General features: G+C 34.8%; 1 protein-coding gene across 2 annotated transcripts in view; it reads left to right on the plus strand.

The window, feature by feature from the left end:
• The window catches only part of GALNT13 (polypeptide N-acetylgalactosaminyltransferase 13), a 672,291-nt gene that overhangs the window by 23,406 nt on the left and 634,269 nt on the right, over positions 1 to 14,616 (plus strand). For both annotated transcript variants that reach the window (XM_005896463.2, XM_070380823.1), the window contains exon 2: positions 9,672 to 9,742. The gene's annotated coding sequence lies outside the window, so the exon portion shown is untranslated. The remainder of the gene's footprint in view (positions 1 to 9,671; positions 9,743 to 14,616) is intronic.

Consider the following 14,616-nt stretch of genomic DNA (forward strand, 5'->3'; position numbering starts at 1 on the left):
AGTCCCTTTCAGCATTTCTGGAGAATGAACCTTCAACTTCTTCTTTCACTCTTCATTTGGCCCTTTTTTGGGAAGCCCATTCTGTTTTGTCATTCTTTGCAGTAAGTCATTTTCCTTATTCTGAGCTTAAATTTGATTTCTTGTGATTTTTCTCATTGGTCTTACTGGTCTTCCTTCTCCTTTGGGGGAGCACAGACAGCAAATTTAAACTGTTTTCCACACTGTCAGTTCTTCACATAGGAACAGCATTCAGATTTATGCTGTATGTTCAGTTTTACAGGTTGAGTGGCCCTAAACCACACTGTGTGTGTGTATGTGCATATAAATACATATACATATATACACATGTTTCATATATGTAATTAACTCCTGTGTTAGTGCACAACCAGTCAGAAAACAGTTGAAAATCATTTTAACTGGATATAAGATAACTTGCATAGACACATGTAGAGATAGAGACAGAAAAGTAGATTGCCATATAAACAATTCACATTCTGGTCAATGTGATTTATATATATATAATTTTAGATTTTACATAGATAAAAGGTGCTAGATATTACATTATACTTCTAGATTTTGAATTCCAAGATAATCATATTTTTTGGTTATTTTATTGCCATGCAAGAAATTATCCATAAATTTAGTGGCTTAAATAAAGCCATCGTAATCTCTCATAGTTCTGTGGGTTAAGGGGGCTCAGCTGGGAGATCCTCACTTGGGAATTCTCCTGTAGCTGCCATCAAGTGGTGTCCGGGACTGGAGTCACTAAAAGCTGAATGAATGGGATGTCCACATGTGAGTATCCTTTACTCTCATGTCCTATGCCTTGTGCTCCACAGCATGGCTGGCCTCTCCAGCAGAGTGACCTGAAGTTTTTCCATGGCAACTGAGCGTGCCAGGAGGCAGAAGACAGAAGAGGCTAGGCCAGTTAAGAGTTACTCCTGGACTGGTACCCTGTTGCTTCCAACATAGCCTCTTGGTCAAAGAAGTCCTAGCCTCTGCTCAGATTCCAGGAGGGAAAGAAATAACTTCATCTTTTGATGGGTAAATGTCAAGGTCACGTTGCAGAAGTCCATGCAGGATGGTCGTCTTTGGAAGATCCAACCTGCCACACCCTATGTTTGGAAGATATAGTAAAGTTAAAGATGCACTTTCTTTTTTTTTTTTAATTTTAATTTTATTTTATTTTTAAACTTTACAATATTGTATCAGTTTTGCCAAATATCAAAATGAATCCACCACAGGTATACCTGTGTTCCCCATCCTGAACCCTCCTCCCTTCTCCCTCCTCCCTCCCCATACCCTCCCTCTGGGTCGTCCCAGTGCACCAGCCCCAAGCATCCAGTATTGTGCATCGAACCTGTACTGGCAACTCGTTTCATACATGATATTATACATGTTTCAATGCCATTCTCCCAAATCGCCCCACCCTCTCCCTCTCCCACAGAGTCCATAAGACTGATCTATACATCAGTGTCTCTTTTGCTGTCTTGTACACAGGGTTATTGTTACCATCTTTCTAAATTCCATATATATGCATTAGTATACTGTATTGGTGTTTTTCTTTCTGGCTTACTTCACTCTGTATAATAGGTTCCAGTTTCATGCATCTCATTAGAACTGATTCAAATGTATTCTTTTTAATGGCCGAGTAATACTCCATTGTGTATATGTACCACTGCTTTCTTATCCATTCATCTGCTGATGGGCATCTAGGTTGCTTCCATGTCCTGGCTATTATAAACAGTGCTGCGATGAACATTGGGGTACATGTGTCTCTTTCCCTTCTGGTTTCCTCAGTGTGTATGCCCAGCAGTGGGATTGCTGGATCATAAGGCAGTTCTATTTCCAGTTTTTTAAGGAATCTCCACACTGTTCTCCATAGTGGCTGTACTAGTTTGCATTCCCACCAACAGTGTAAGAGAGTTCCCTTTTCTCCACACCCTCTCCAGCATTTATTGCTTGTAGACTTTTGGATCGCAGCCATTCTGACTGGCGTGAAATGGTACCTCATAGTGGTTTTGATTTGCATTTCTCTGATAATGAGTGATGTTGAGCATCTTTTCATGTGTTTGTTAGCCATAAAGATGCACTTTCAATCAGTTTTTCTTGTCAGAAGAGGTAAATACAAATGTGATACATTTAAACAATGGTGTAAAACATGAAGAAAGCACCAAAATTGACCATAAAACAATAGAAAGCTAACTCACATCTTCTACCTGAAGTTCATCACATATTTACACCACATTTCTAATTGAATCTCATGATTTGAAAGATCTCAGTTCTAAATTTAGGCTCAAAAGAATCTTCACTTAAAAAAAAAAAATAACTAGTATGAGATAACTAGATTACTTAATCTTAGTTTCTGGAAATTCATCTCTGGTGTATAATATAATCTCTTCTGCTACTGTTAAAACAAATTTGTTACTTGGAAGCTAACTCTAAAAATAATCCTTCATACAATTAAATAAAACTAAACTACTAGATATTTCCTTTTATGAAATATAGATTTTTCTATTTGAGCCATTTTAAATATTTTTAATTTCCTGAATGTTAATTCTTTCTATTCCTCTCCTCTGAATTCCTTTGAATTTTTCTTCATTTTAATTTTTGCTTGACATATGAACCCTAATATCTGCTATTAATAATTTCTCCTGGTCAAATAATCATTAAACCCATGACAGAGAAACAAGCCATATTTACAATAGAAAGTGTACAAGGCATTGGCTTAGGGCTCTTAAGGGCCAATGAAAATGGGGAGACAGAGAGAACACATTAGAGAAGACTTTAAAAGTTATAGATCAATCAGCTTGCTTTGATATCTAGGAAAATAGGGGAATAAATCAAAGAGACATTTGATTTTTCATACACCTCAAAGAGGAGAACAAATGTGGGTAACAACCAACATTGCTTTGAAAGTATTAAATCACTGAGTTCATCTAATTTTATTCTCTGACATCATGACAGGACTTAAATATGAAGGGAAACAAAAGAATTCATATATCTTCACTTCAGCAAGGTTTAATTTTTATCTTGTATGATGTTCTCATCAGCCAGTTAAGAAAATGCAGTCTTGAATAAAGGAAGGCATGGTTTGTTTTGTGTCATTGAATCAGTGACCTGCCAGGGCAGACCAGTTGAAACTCTCGAAGGGGTTGATTGGATGTTTATAATGAATATTATTTGTATTAATCTCCAGAACTTAATAATACAAGATATGAAGTCTGTGGACTAGGAAAGTTAAATTTAAAGCTAAATCTATGTGAATTTGAAAGAATACAAAGTATAGATAGGAAGAAAAGTGGCTGAAGTATCTTGAAGTTTGACGAAAACCTCCAATTAAAGTCACACTTAACATGCTAATGTCTAATATAGTAAAAATGTAAATGGTAATATCTAGGCATACTGACACACTGTTGCTATAAATTAAAAATAAGACTTGGTAGAGGGCTTGGATTATCCAGAGCGGTCTGTAGCATTTCCTGTCTTTGCTTGCATCACTTGTCACGTAGTAATCAATCCTCTGGTCTGTTTTCAGTTACAAGACTGTAACACATTTTCATCTATCTTCTTTAGGTCCTGTAAAACATTTGACTCTGCAAGAAAATAGGAAGTGTTAATTTCTCAAAAAAAAAAAAAGCTCTTTTACTAAAGTTGCTTTGTTTCCATGCTTTTCCATTTAAACAGTTTTATTTCAGTGTCATATTTTTGGATAACCTCTTTGAACATATTTTAAAAGGTAAACTCAACATTTGTAACAACAAGAATGCATAAAACTCAATTCAGGACATGACAATATGAAGACCTAAGGGCCAAATCAGGCAGCAAACACTATGTCATGGCTGCAAATGGATGCAGTGACTGTAAAAATATAAACTGGTTGTGGGGTTGCTCAAATATGAAAATTGTGTACATCTGTGTTAATAAGATACAGTTTAGCAAATTTTAAAAACCTCATGCTATTTGATCCAGGAGTTTGCTTCTGGATATTTTATCCTGAGGAAACAATCTTGCTGTGGCAGAAGATATACTCAGAAGGAACTTTACAGTGGTTTTTATTTTTTGGTAGCTGATATTTGATAACAAGTTATAGATCTTTAAATGATGGCATGTATGGGATGCCAATCAGTAAAATTATTTTGCATTGTAACGATAAACATAATATTGAAGAAATGAAGGAAAAAATAACCTAATTATGAAAGAATTTATATTGTACAATTCTTTAAATAATGGTTTGGAAATAAAAATAGTAAATATATTGTTTGAAATTAAATATGTTGTTTTAAGAATTAAGGGAGATTTTTATTTATGTTTCATTTTTTTTTTGGAATTTGAAAAATGGAAGTTGATAATTCTGATTAAGGAAAAATAGCTATATAAAGAAAAAAACCACTGATGACCTTTAAGGACTGTTTGATAATCTTTTCTTTTTTAATTGCTGATAAATTTTATTTGTGAATGTCACTTCATTATTTAACTTTACATTGCTGTATTCATGGACTATAGTATTATTGTATGGTTTATTTAAAAGTCCAAAGCTAGATTCCATATTTACTTTCATTCTCCTTTATTTTATGGATTTAATATGCTTATATAAATATGTTATTAAAATATAATATCTTTGATTTAAATATATGCATATTAATGTATAAATTATACATACACATATATAAAATAGAGAAGACTGTATTTATATACTGTATATATCAGTTCACTTCAGTTCAGGTGCTTAGTCATGTCTGACTCTTTGCAACCCCATGGACTGCACGCCAGGCTTCCCTGTCCATCACCAACTCCCTGAGCTTGCTCAAACACATGTCCATCGCATCGGTGATACCATCCAACCATCTCATTTCATATATATATGGAGTTTTGTTATTTTAGTTGTCCAAGAACATTGAACAATCATGCTGATTTGTTTTTTAACTTCTTAATGTTTTTCTTGATTTGAAACACTTCACCGATTATCTCTTTGGCTATTTTTCTGTGATTCCAAAATATCTCAATGAAAGCAAGACATTTATTTATTTCTACCTATTTTCCCTAATTTACAATTTTGGTATAGCTTCAAACATACAGAGAATTTGTAATTATTATACTTAAGAATCCTGATTACTCTCTGTCTAGATTTGTATTTACATTTTACCCCTGTGCTTTATTATTTCTGCCTGTTCTTTCTCTCTCCATATATGTTTATATATATATATATATATATATATATATATATATACACACACACCTGTATATGCATTCTATAATTGCATAATTATATATGCATATGTATGTGTACATATAGATAATATTGCCCTGAATCTTTTGGGAATAAGTTATAGACATCATGCTTCTTTTTTATTTTTATTCATTTATTTTTAAAATTAATTTAATTGGAGGATAATTACTTTACACTGTTGTGATGGTTTTGCCATAAAGCAACATGAATCAGATCCAGGTATACATGTGTCCTCCGTATCCTGATCCCCACCCACCTCCCTCTCCACCCTGTCTCTCTGGGTTGTCCCAGAGTGCCTGCTTTGCATGCTTCTTTACTTGAAGTACTTTAGTGTGTATTTCCTAAGAATAAGTACATTTTCCTATATAACTATAGTACAATTTTAACCATTAAGAATATCATTTTAGCAAAATGCTATCATGTATTAATAACTCACAGAACCTCTAGGATCACATGTGTATTTGGTTGTTATGTCTTTTTTAAACTTCAGTTTTTAATGACTTTGATGAGTTCAGGTCAGATATTTTTAGACTTTCGTCAGTTTGCATTGGCCTGATATTTCCTAATGATTGATTCAGTTTGCAGATTTTTGGCAGACATACCACAGAAATCACGTTGTGTCCTTCTCAAGTGCATCATACTTGGAGGCTTGTTTTGTGGGTTTGTTCCATTTTGATGATTTTTCCTTGATTATTTATTTAAGGTGGTCTTGTTTCTCCATTGAAGGTTACTGTTTTCTTGATTGTAATTAATAAGTGATTTGGGGGAAGATACTTTAAGACTATGGAAATATCCTGTTTGTCAACACCCTTTCACCTACAAGTGCTAATCCAGAGATATTTTCCTGACTTAATCAGTTAATTATAATAATATTAATAATATGTGTTTAATGTTGATTTTCTAACTCTAAGGTATATTCTGTGCAAGGAAAGAATTTTCTGATTCTTCTTTATATACTTTATTCATGTATTTTATTTATAATTTATATTCTGTAATGAAGTTTAATTCTTTATGATAATTATTTATTCTGGTTTTCCAACTTCCCAGATTTGATTTGTGAGAATTTCTTTAAGCTGAGGCCAGGGTCCTTTTGAAATAGCCCTATCATTTATTTTTTCCTATTTTTTTGGCTGCTCTGCACATGGCATGTGGGATTTTAGTTCCCTCACCAGTGATCAAATGCATGCCCCCTGCAATGGAAGCATGGTGTATTAGTGACTGGACTGCCAGAAAAGTCCCAGCCCCACCATTTCAAAATGCCTTACTCCTCCCTGAGGAAAAAACAAACAAAAGAAGGCATCACCTTGAATTCTATATCTTTTTAAATATTCTCCCTATCTTTGTGTTCTAATCTGTCAGGATAGTTTTTCAACACTATCAGAGTTTCAGTGGACTTTCAGCTGGTGAATTTTATGTCACTCTTAGGATCTTTGTTTTCTTTGCTTCTCTCCCTCAGTTTCTAGACCCTTTAGATCACTGTCGTACAGCTTGAAAGATACTTCTGTTAGAAATTGGTGTTTAATTTTCTGTTTACTGGTAATCTGACATTTTTATTGTCCTCCAACTTCTAGTTATGCTGAAGGCCTAGAATTTGTGTGTTTTTACTTGTTTTTGTTGGCTGTATATTTTACAGTATGTGTGGAAAGTTTCAGATTTAGGTGGCTATTATTACCACAACTACCTCAAATTCCAGGCCCATATTTTTTAAGCATTCCACAAAACATATTGGTATTTTAAGTTATTTGCCATATGCCATGATGTAACCAGACATTGTGGCTGCATTGCCTTACCTTTAGCGGTCATCGTTCTCTTAACCTAGATTATTTAAATTGAAGGCTTTTTTCTTTATTCTTATAATTATTTTATTGAATAGCACACCTCTCAACCCAGGAGTTGTCTCTCTGAAAAATGTGTCCACTGTAAACAAAAAAATTATGATTTGAGATGATTGAAACTTATGATTGTGTACCAGCCAATTGTATTTTAAAAATTTCTCCTTTAGATTTAAGATTTATCAGCTATGTATTTAAATACCTGGAAATTCAACCCCCTGACTTTTAAAAATGTATATGTATGTAGAAATGAGGTATCTAATCAATAACATCTGATTATGACAATATTGTGAAATGTAGTTAGAAGCAGTCACTTAAACTAATGAAATATGCTCTTGGAACATATTTAATATCATTCTTTCAGTTTCACTGCAAAGAGGTCTGATCATGGTTGGTAGGTAAGGGGGGTTTGGATCAGGAGCGAAACATTCTGATGTTTGAAAATTACAGAGTAGGAGAGAGTTTGCAAATTAGGAATTAGATGAGTGCAGGAGGCATGTCTCATGCGAGAGCAGCAATCATTTTTCTACTTTCTGGAAGCTGTGAACCCAGACTTAAGATATATTTGCTCTTCCAAAAAAAAGATAGAAATTAGGACTCTTATGAGAAATTTCTTGCTTTTGAACATTTTTTAATATTTTAAAATCATGGTGTAGAATTTTTTAAAAAATTGCCGTACACCAGTTTTGGTTGTTATGCTCCAGTTTGCAGCTTCTGCTCTGCATGAGGTGTAGGGACTAGTAGGTGTTGTCGTGAGAAGAAATTGAGGTTGAAAGTGGCTGGCTCTACGCCCAGGATCACTGCTTCTTAGCTGTGTCAAATTGGGCAAGTCATGGGATTAAGGTTAGTTTGAATTCTCTTGCCTAGGAGGATGACTATGCTACAGCATGAAGGAATACACAAATCTGCCAGTTGTTATAACTTCGTAATTCTATTGAAACAATATGTGAATGTGAGTTTGTATCAGTCTATTCTATTTAAACTCTGAGTTTTAAACTTAGAAAAATGAAATTTATAAAAATACAGGGTTTCATAAAATTTTTTGATTTACTTTTGACATTTACCTATGAACTCAGTAACTATCTCTCAGTTCAGTTCAGTTCAGTTCAGTCCAGTTGCTCAATGGTGTCCGACCCTTTGCAACCCCAGGAATCGCAGCATGCCAGGCCTCCCTGTCCATCACCAACTCCCAGAGTTCACTCAGACTCACGTCCATCGAGTCAGTGATGCCATCCAGCCATCTCATCCTCTGTCGTCCCCTTCTCCTCCTGCCCCCAATCCCTCCCAGCATCAGAGTCTTTTCCAATGAGTCAACTCTTCGCATGAGGTGGCCAAAGTACTGGAGTTTCAGCCCCAGCATCATTCCTTCCAAAGAAATCCCAGAGCTGATCTCCTTCAGAATAGACTGGTTGGATCTCCTTGCAGTCCAAGGGACTCTCAAGAGTCTTCTCCAACACCACAGTTCAAAAGCATCTTTTGAACTATCTCTAGTTTCATCTTATTTGAGAAGCTCCCTGTTGAGCATTAGTACAATCATTCGTTCCTGTGCAAGGCAGAGGCCAGTGCCACCCTCTTGTCTTTCACACACTAGAAGATCGATTAATTAGGTGTTCTACTCATAATGCCTGTTCTGCTTGTTGAACTGTTGATTTGTTAAGCCAGTGTTTCTGCTTCATCCTACAAAGCACCAAATCTCTGGGCAGAAATTCTACTAGCTGCTAAGAACGAATGTCTCTCTAAAGATGCTTGCTACTTAATTTTTATTTGTATGGTCTATAATGTGTTTGAACTGTCGGAAACAACACATTGTACTTTGAAGGGTTACTTTAATTATCATTAAGTTGTGTTTTGTTTTATTTCATTTGAACAGTTCTTTTATAAAACAAAACAGCATACCCAGAAGCATAAAATTCACTTAAGTTTTGAAATATTTTGTACTTCGAAATTACTGTGCTTTTCCATACATCTTTCCTTTAAACAAACACGTTAATTAATGAAATCTGATTAAATAACTTTCTCCTTATAATTGGCTTTCTGAAAAAAAAAAAAAAATAAATAAATGTTTGTTTATTTTTGTGAGGTGTGCAAGTGGCATGTCTGTGCTTTTCTCAGTACCTAGTTTTCAATTAGAATTGAAGCACATTTACAAAGTGAATCAGTGTAATTCTCTGAATAAATCAAGCAGAATTCTCCTGTGACTCAGGGATTTTCATGTATTAGACAGAAGTACATTTTCAAAACTTGAATTATGTAACAACCACCTAAAAACTCCAACTAAATTCACTTACAAATACCTCATATTTTTGAATTGCTCTTACGTTATTCTGGCTCATTCTGGGGGCCTGTGTTTCTTACACGGATTTTGAAAGTCCACATGCAGATTCATCTTAAGAGTGTCCTCCTTGACTGATGTGTAGGAAGATTTGCATATAGTTGGGAACATTTCTGTTCTTCAGCCTACTATAATATGCTAGATGTATAATCTATATTTTGCAAAACCTTATTTCAGTATGTTAAAATATGTGATGTCTGAATGAGTGTCGGTCTGGATTAGAGTTTCTGTGACCTTGGCAAATTGCTTACTCTTCTGTATTTCTTTCTTTTCACAGATGCATTTTGTAGGAGTATTCTGAGGATGAATGTTTGCAAATCATTCTGAAATTGCCAAGTGCCACATACAGTAAGTAATACGTATTTTTATTTTTCCACTCAATTGCAGTCATGCTGAATAAATTTGGCACACAGTCATAAAAGAATACATTTCTATTTACAGTTCTTGATATTTGTGAATACTGAGGAAAACTGTATGTAAAGGAGAAAAATTTGAGCTATTTGCTAGTCTCAATTAAGTTGCATAATTTCATGATTTCTGATGATTGATTTTACTTTTGTTCTATGTACATAACTGGTACATAATTTTTATCACTTATTATTTAAGTGATTCTTTTCCCTTTTAATCACAGCTTGAGAAGCATGTAGAAAAAAAATAGTGTTATTAGCCAGTGTTGCTATGGAAATTTTAAAGAGGAGTATTGAATTAAATATTTGGATTTTCTAAGGATTAAGATTGGCTATGTATCAGGCAGTTTATGTATTTTGTCTTAATTCTTCCCCAATTAAAGATCACTATTCTTATTCCCATTTTATAAATGAGAAAATTGAGATCCAAGATGTTTTAATACCTGCCCAGTATCTATTCAAAGTGAAGTCATCGGCTTTGATGAAAACACAGGCTTTTCAAAAAATATTACCTTCACCAATAACTTAGAAAAAGTAAAATTAATTTTAGTTAAGAGTCTGAATATTTAAGAATACAAATATTTTGTAATTATTTCTTTGGATTTTCATTTTGTGTAAGCAATATCACAGAAGTGTTACAGATTTTTTTTTTCTGTATTATCTATCATGTCATTACTTCCATTTCAAGTAATGCTTCCAATTCCTGACTTAGATTGCTTTAACTAGTAGGAAATAAGTGAAAAAACTTGATTCTGAAAGGAAGTTTATAAATCATCTAAATTATTCTTTGATGAAAAGTGTTCAGAATTAGACTTCTGAAGCTCTCTGAAAGTCCTATTTCATATACTGAGAAAAAAACACACGTGCTCTTATATTATTATTTTAGAGTTGAAAAGAAGCATAAGATCATAGAGTCCTAGCCTCTGTGAGCTCAAATTCCTTGTTTGATGAACTGGGATAATCTGGTGTATGATTCAAAATAAAATTTCCGAAAAATGGAGAGACAATAATGGCCACATTGATATATGTATGTTGTTTTGCAGTATAACTACTTTTTTCAAGAAGGTGGCATAGTGTAGTGTTTTAAGAATTTTGACTCTGGATTCAGACCACCTGGATTTAAATTCTGGGTTTATCACTTATTCAGTGTTTCAGCTGTGTAACTTTGAATAAATTACTTAATGTATCTTTAAAATGGGTAAAAATTCAGTTCAGTTCAGTTTAGTTCAGTCACTCAGTCGTGTCCGACTCTGTGACCCCATGAATCACAGCACGCCAGGCCTCTCTGTCCATCACCAGCTCCTGGAGTTCACTCAAACTCATGTGCATCGAGTCAGTGATGGCATCCAGCCGTCTCATCCTCTGTCGTCCCCTTCTCCTTGTCCCCTCAATCTCTCCCAGCATCAGGGTCTTTTCCAATGAGTCAACTCTTCGCATGAAGTAGCCAAAGTATTGGAGTTTCAGCTTTAGCATCAGTCCTTCCAATGAACACCCAGGGCTGATCTCCTTTAGGATAGACTGGTTGGATCTCCTTGCAGTCCAAGGGACTCTCAAGAGTCTTCTCCAACACCACAGTTCAAAAGCATCAATTCTTTGGCACTCAGCTTTCTTCACAGTCCAACTCTCACATCCATACATGACCACTGGAAAAACCATAGCCTTGACTAGACAGACCTTTGTTGGCAAAGTAATGTCTCTGCTTTTGAATATGCTATCTAGGTTGGTCATAACTTTCCTTCCAAGGAGTAAGCGTCTGTTAATTTCATTAGTGCAGTCACCATCTGCAGTGATTTTGGAGCCCCCAAAAATAAAGTCTGACACTGTTTCCACTGTTTCCCCATCTATTTCCACTGTTTCCCCATCTATTTCCCATGAAGTGATGGGATCAGATGCCATAATCTTAGTTTTCTGAATGTTGAGCTTTAAGCCAACTTTTTCACACTCCTCTTTCACTTTCATCAAGAGGCTTTTTAGTTCCTCTTCACTTTCTGCCATAAAAGTGGTGTCATCTGCATATCTGAGGTTATTGATATTTCTCCCGGCAATCTTGATTCCAGCTTGTGCTTCCTCCAGCCCAGTGTTTCTCATGATATACTTTGCATATAAGTTAAATAAGCAGGGTGACAATATACAGCCTTGACGTACTCCGTTTCCTATTTGGAACCAGTCTGTTGTTCCATGTCCAGTTCTAACTGTTGCTTCCTGACCTGCATACAGGTTTCTCGAGAGGCAGGTCAAGTGGTCTGCTATGCCCATCTCTTTCAGAATTTTCCACAGTTTATTGTTATTCACACAGTCAAAGGCTTTGGCATAGTCAATAAAGCAGAAATAGATGTTTTTCTGGAATTCTCTTGCTTTTTTGATGATCCAGCGGATGTTGGTAATGTGATCTCTGGTAAAAATTAGGAACTACCTAATTTATGGTGAGTTTATACATGTAAACTGTAGCACAGTTCTTACTGCATAGTTAATGATCAATAAATGTACATGGTTATTATATTGGGACTGATTCATTTGGATATTTCAAGTATGTATGTTAATAAGTGTCTTAACTTCATGATTATGTCATATAAAATACACAACAAAGTTACTCAGTGAATACTGTCAGTTGACGTGCTCAGAAGGAAACTAAACTTTAGCCTTCTTCATACACAAATCAAGATGCTTTTAGTAGCTACTTTTCCTCCTTTGAACTTTTAGTGAAGAAGCAAACTATTTAGTCAAACAGAATGTATGGCCTATTCTGTGATGGTTGCAAATCTAGGCCCAAAGCATGTTTGTGCGCTCTTTGAATATGAGAGGTGGGGAGTTTTGTGTTTATTGAATCTTTAATGCTTGTTTTGAAGGAGGCCAGGCAAACTTATAGATACAGATAAAGAAAATTGTTAAAACGATTGTCAAATAATTGGGAAAATTTTCATCTAATGTTTTTTTAAAAAATTCATGGAAATTGAAGAGCTATGGGCAAGAAAAAAAATCCACATTAAGTATCAATTCTATCTCTTGTACCTTACATTCAATATCTCAGTTAATCTAAGCAATGATATAATGAGGTAGGTATGTTATTACCTCTATTCTTCATACAAGGGAAATGCAGCACAGAAAGTTTAATCTATCATTCATGGGAGCAAAGCTTGAGGTTGATCTAATTTTGTAATATAAATTTATTTATTTATTCATATTGGCTGTGTTGGGTCAACAAAAAGCAAGGGCTTTTCTCTGGTTGCGGTAGCAAGGGCTACTCTTTAGTTGCAGTGCACAGGCTTCTCTCTGCAGTGGCTTCTCTTGCTGCAGAGTGGGGACTCTAAGACGCACAGACTTCAGTAGTTGTGACCCACAGGCTCAGTAGTTGTAGCTCCCAGGCTCTAGAGCACAGGGTCAGTAGTTGTGGCCCTGTGACATGTAGGATCTTCCCAGACCAGATATTGAATGCATGTCTCTTGCATTGACAGGTGGCTTCTTTACTACTGATCCACCAGGGTAGCCCTGATCTAGTTTGTTTTATTGAAGCATAATTGGCATAAACATTGTATCTGTTTCAGGTGTACAATATGATTCAAATATTTGTATATATTGCAAAATGATCACCACAGTAAGTTTAGTTAACTTCTATCACTATATATCCTTATAAATTTTTTTTCCTGTGATAAGGACTTTTAAGATTTATTCTCTTAGCAAGTTTCAAATATGCTATAATTTTGTTAATTACAGTAACCATGCTGTACATCACATTCCCATGACTTTTTTATTTTAGAGCTGGATGTTTATACTTTTGATCCTTATCACCTGTTTCTCCCACCCCTCATCTTCTCTTCTGGCAATCACCAATCTGTTCTCAGTATCTATGAACTTGGGTTGTTTGTTTTTAAATCACACATGTAAATGAGATGTTATGGTATTTATCTTTCTCTGCCTGACTTAATTCACTTAGCATAATACCCTCAAGGTCTGTTCATGCTATTGCATATATTTCATTCTTTTTCATGGCCAAATAGTATTCCACATATATGGCATGTATATATACATATACACATAAGCATCACATATACACCACATCTTCTCTATCCATTCACTCATTAGTGGATACTTGTGTTGTTTTCATATCTTGACCGTTGTAAATAAAGCTGCAGTGATTGTGGGCCTGCATATATCTTTTTAAGTTAGCAGTTTTATTGATAAATACCCTGAAATGGAATTGCTGGAGCGTGTGGTATTACTATTTGTAATTTTTTTATAATCTTCCATACTATTTTCCACAGTGGCTGCACGAATCTACATTTTCACCAACAGTGTACATGGGTTTCCTTTTTTCCAAATTCTTGCCAGCATTTATTATTTCTTGTCTTTTTGATAGTAGCCATTCTAATATGTGTGAGATGATACCTCATTGTTGTTTTGACTAGTATTTTCCTGATGATTAGTGATGTTGAGCATCCATTCATGTGTTTCTTTACCATCTCTATGTCTTCTTTGAAAAAATGTCTATTTGAATCTTCTGTTTTTTTTTTTAAGAGGTTGATTTAATGCTATAGCATTTTTTCTTTATCCTCTTAATCCAATATTAAGCACTAAAATTCAGTGACTGGTCTTTCTTTATTTGCATAAAAACCTTACTCTTCAACCTCAGATCATAGATATTAATTCTTTAGTAAATAAGTAGTTTATGATTGAATTTCAACCAAACAAATAACAATTGCCTTATACTAAATGTTGGTAGGACCACTCAGCAACCCAAAGCTGCTTTGAAAAAATGCTGTTTGAGTAAAGAAATCCTGGGGGGAAAAAAAGTTTCTTCCCTAAGGCTATAGACCTATT

This window comes from Bos mutus, chromosome 2, assembly GCF_027580195.1.
Source record: "Bos mutus isolate GX-2022 chromosome 2, NWIPB_WYAK_1.1, whole genome shotgun sequence".
Taxonomy (NCBI): domain Eukaryota; kingdom Metazoa; phylum Chordata; class Mammalia; order Artiodactyla; family Bovidae; genus Bos; species Bos mutus.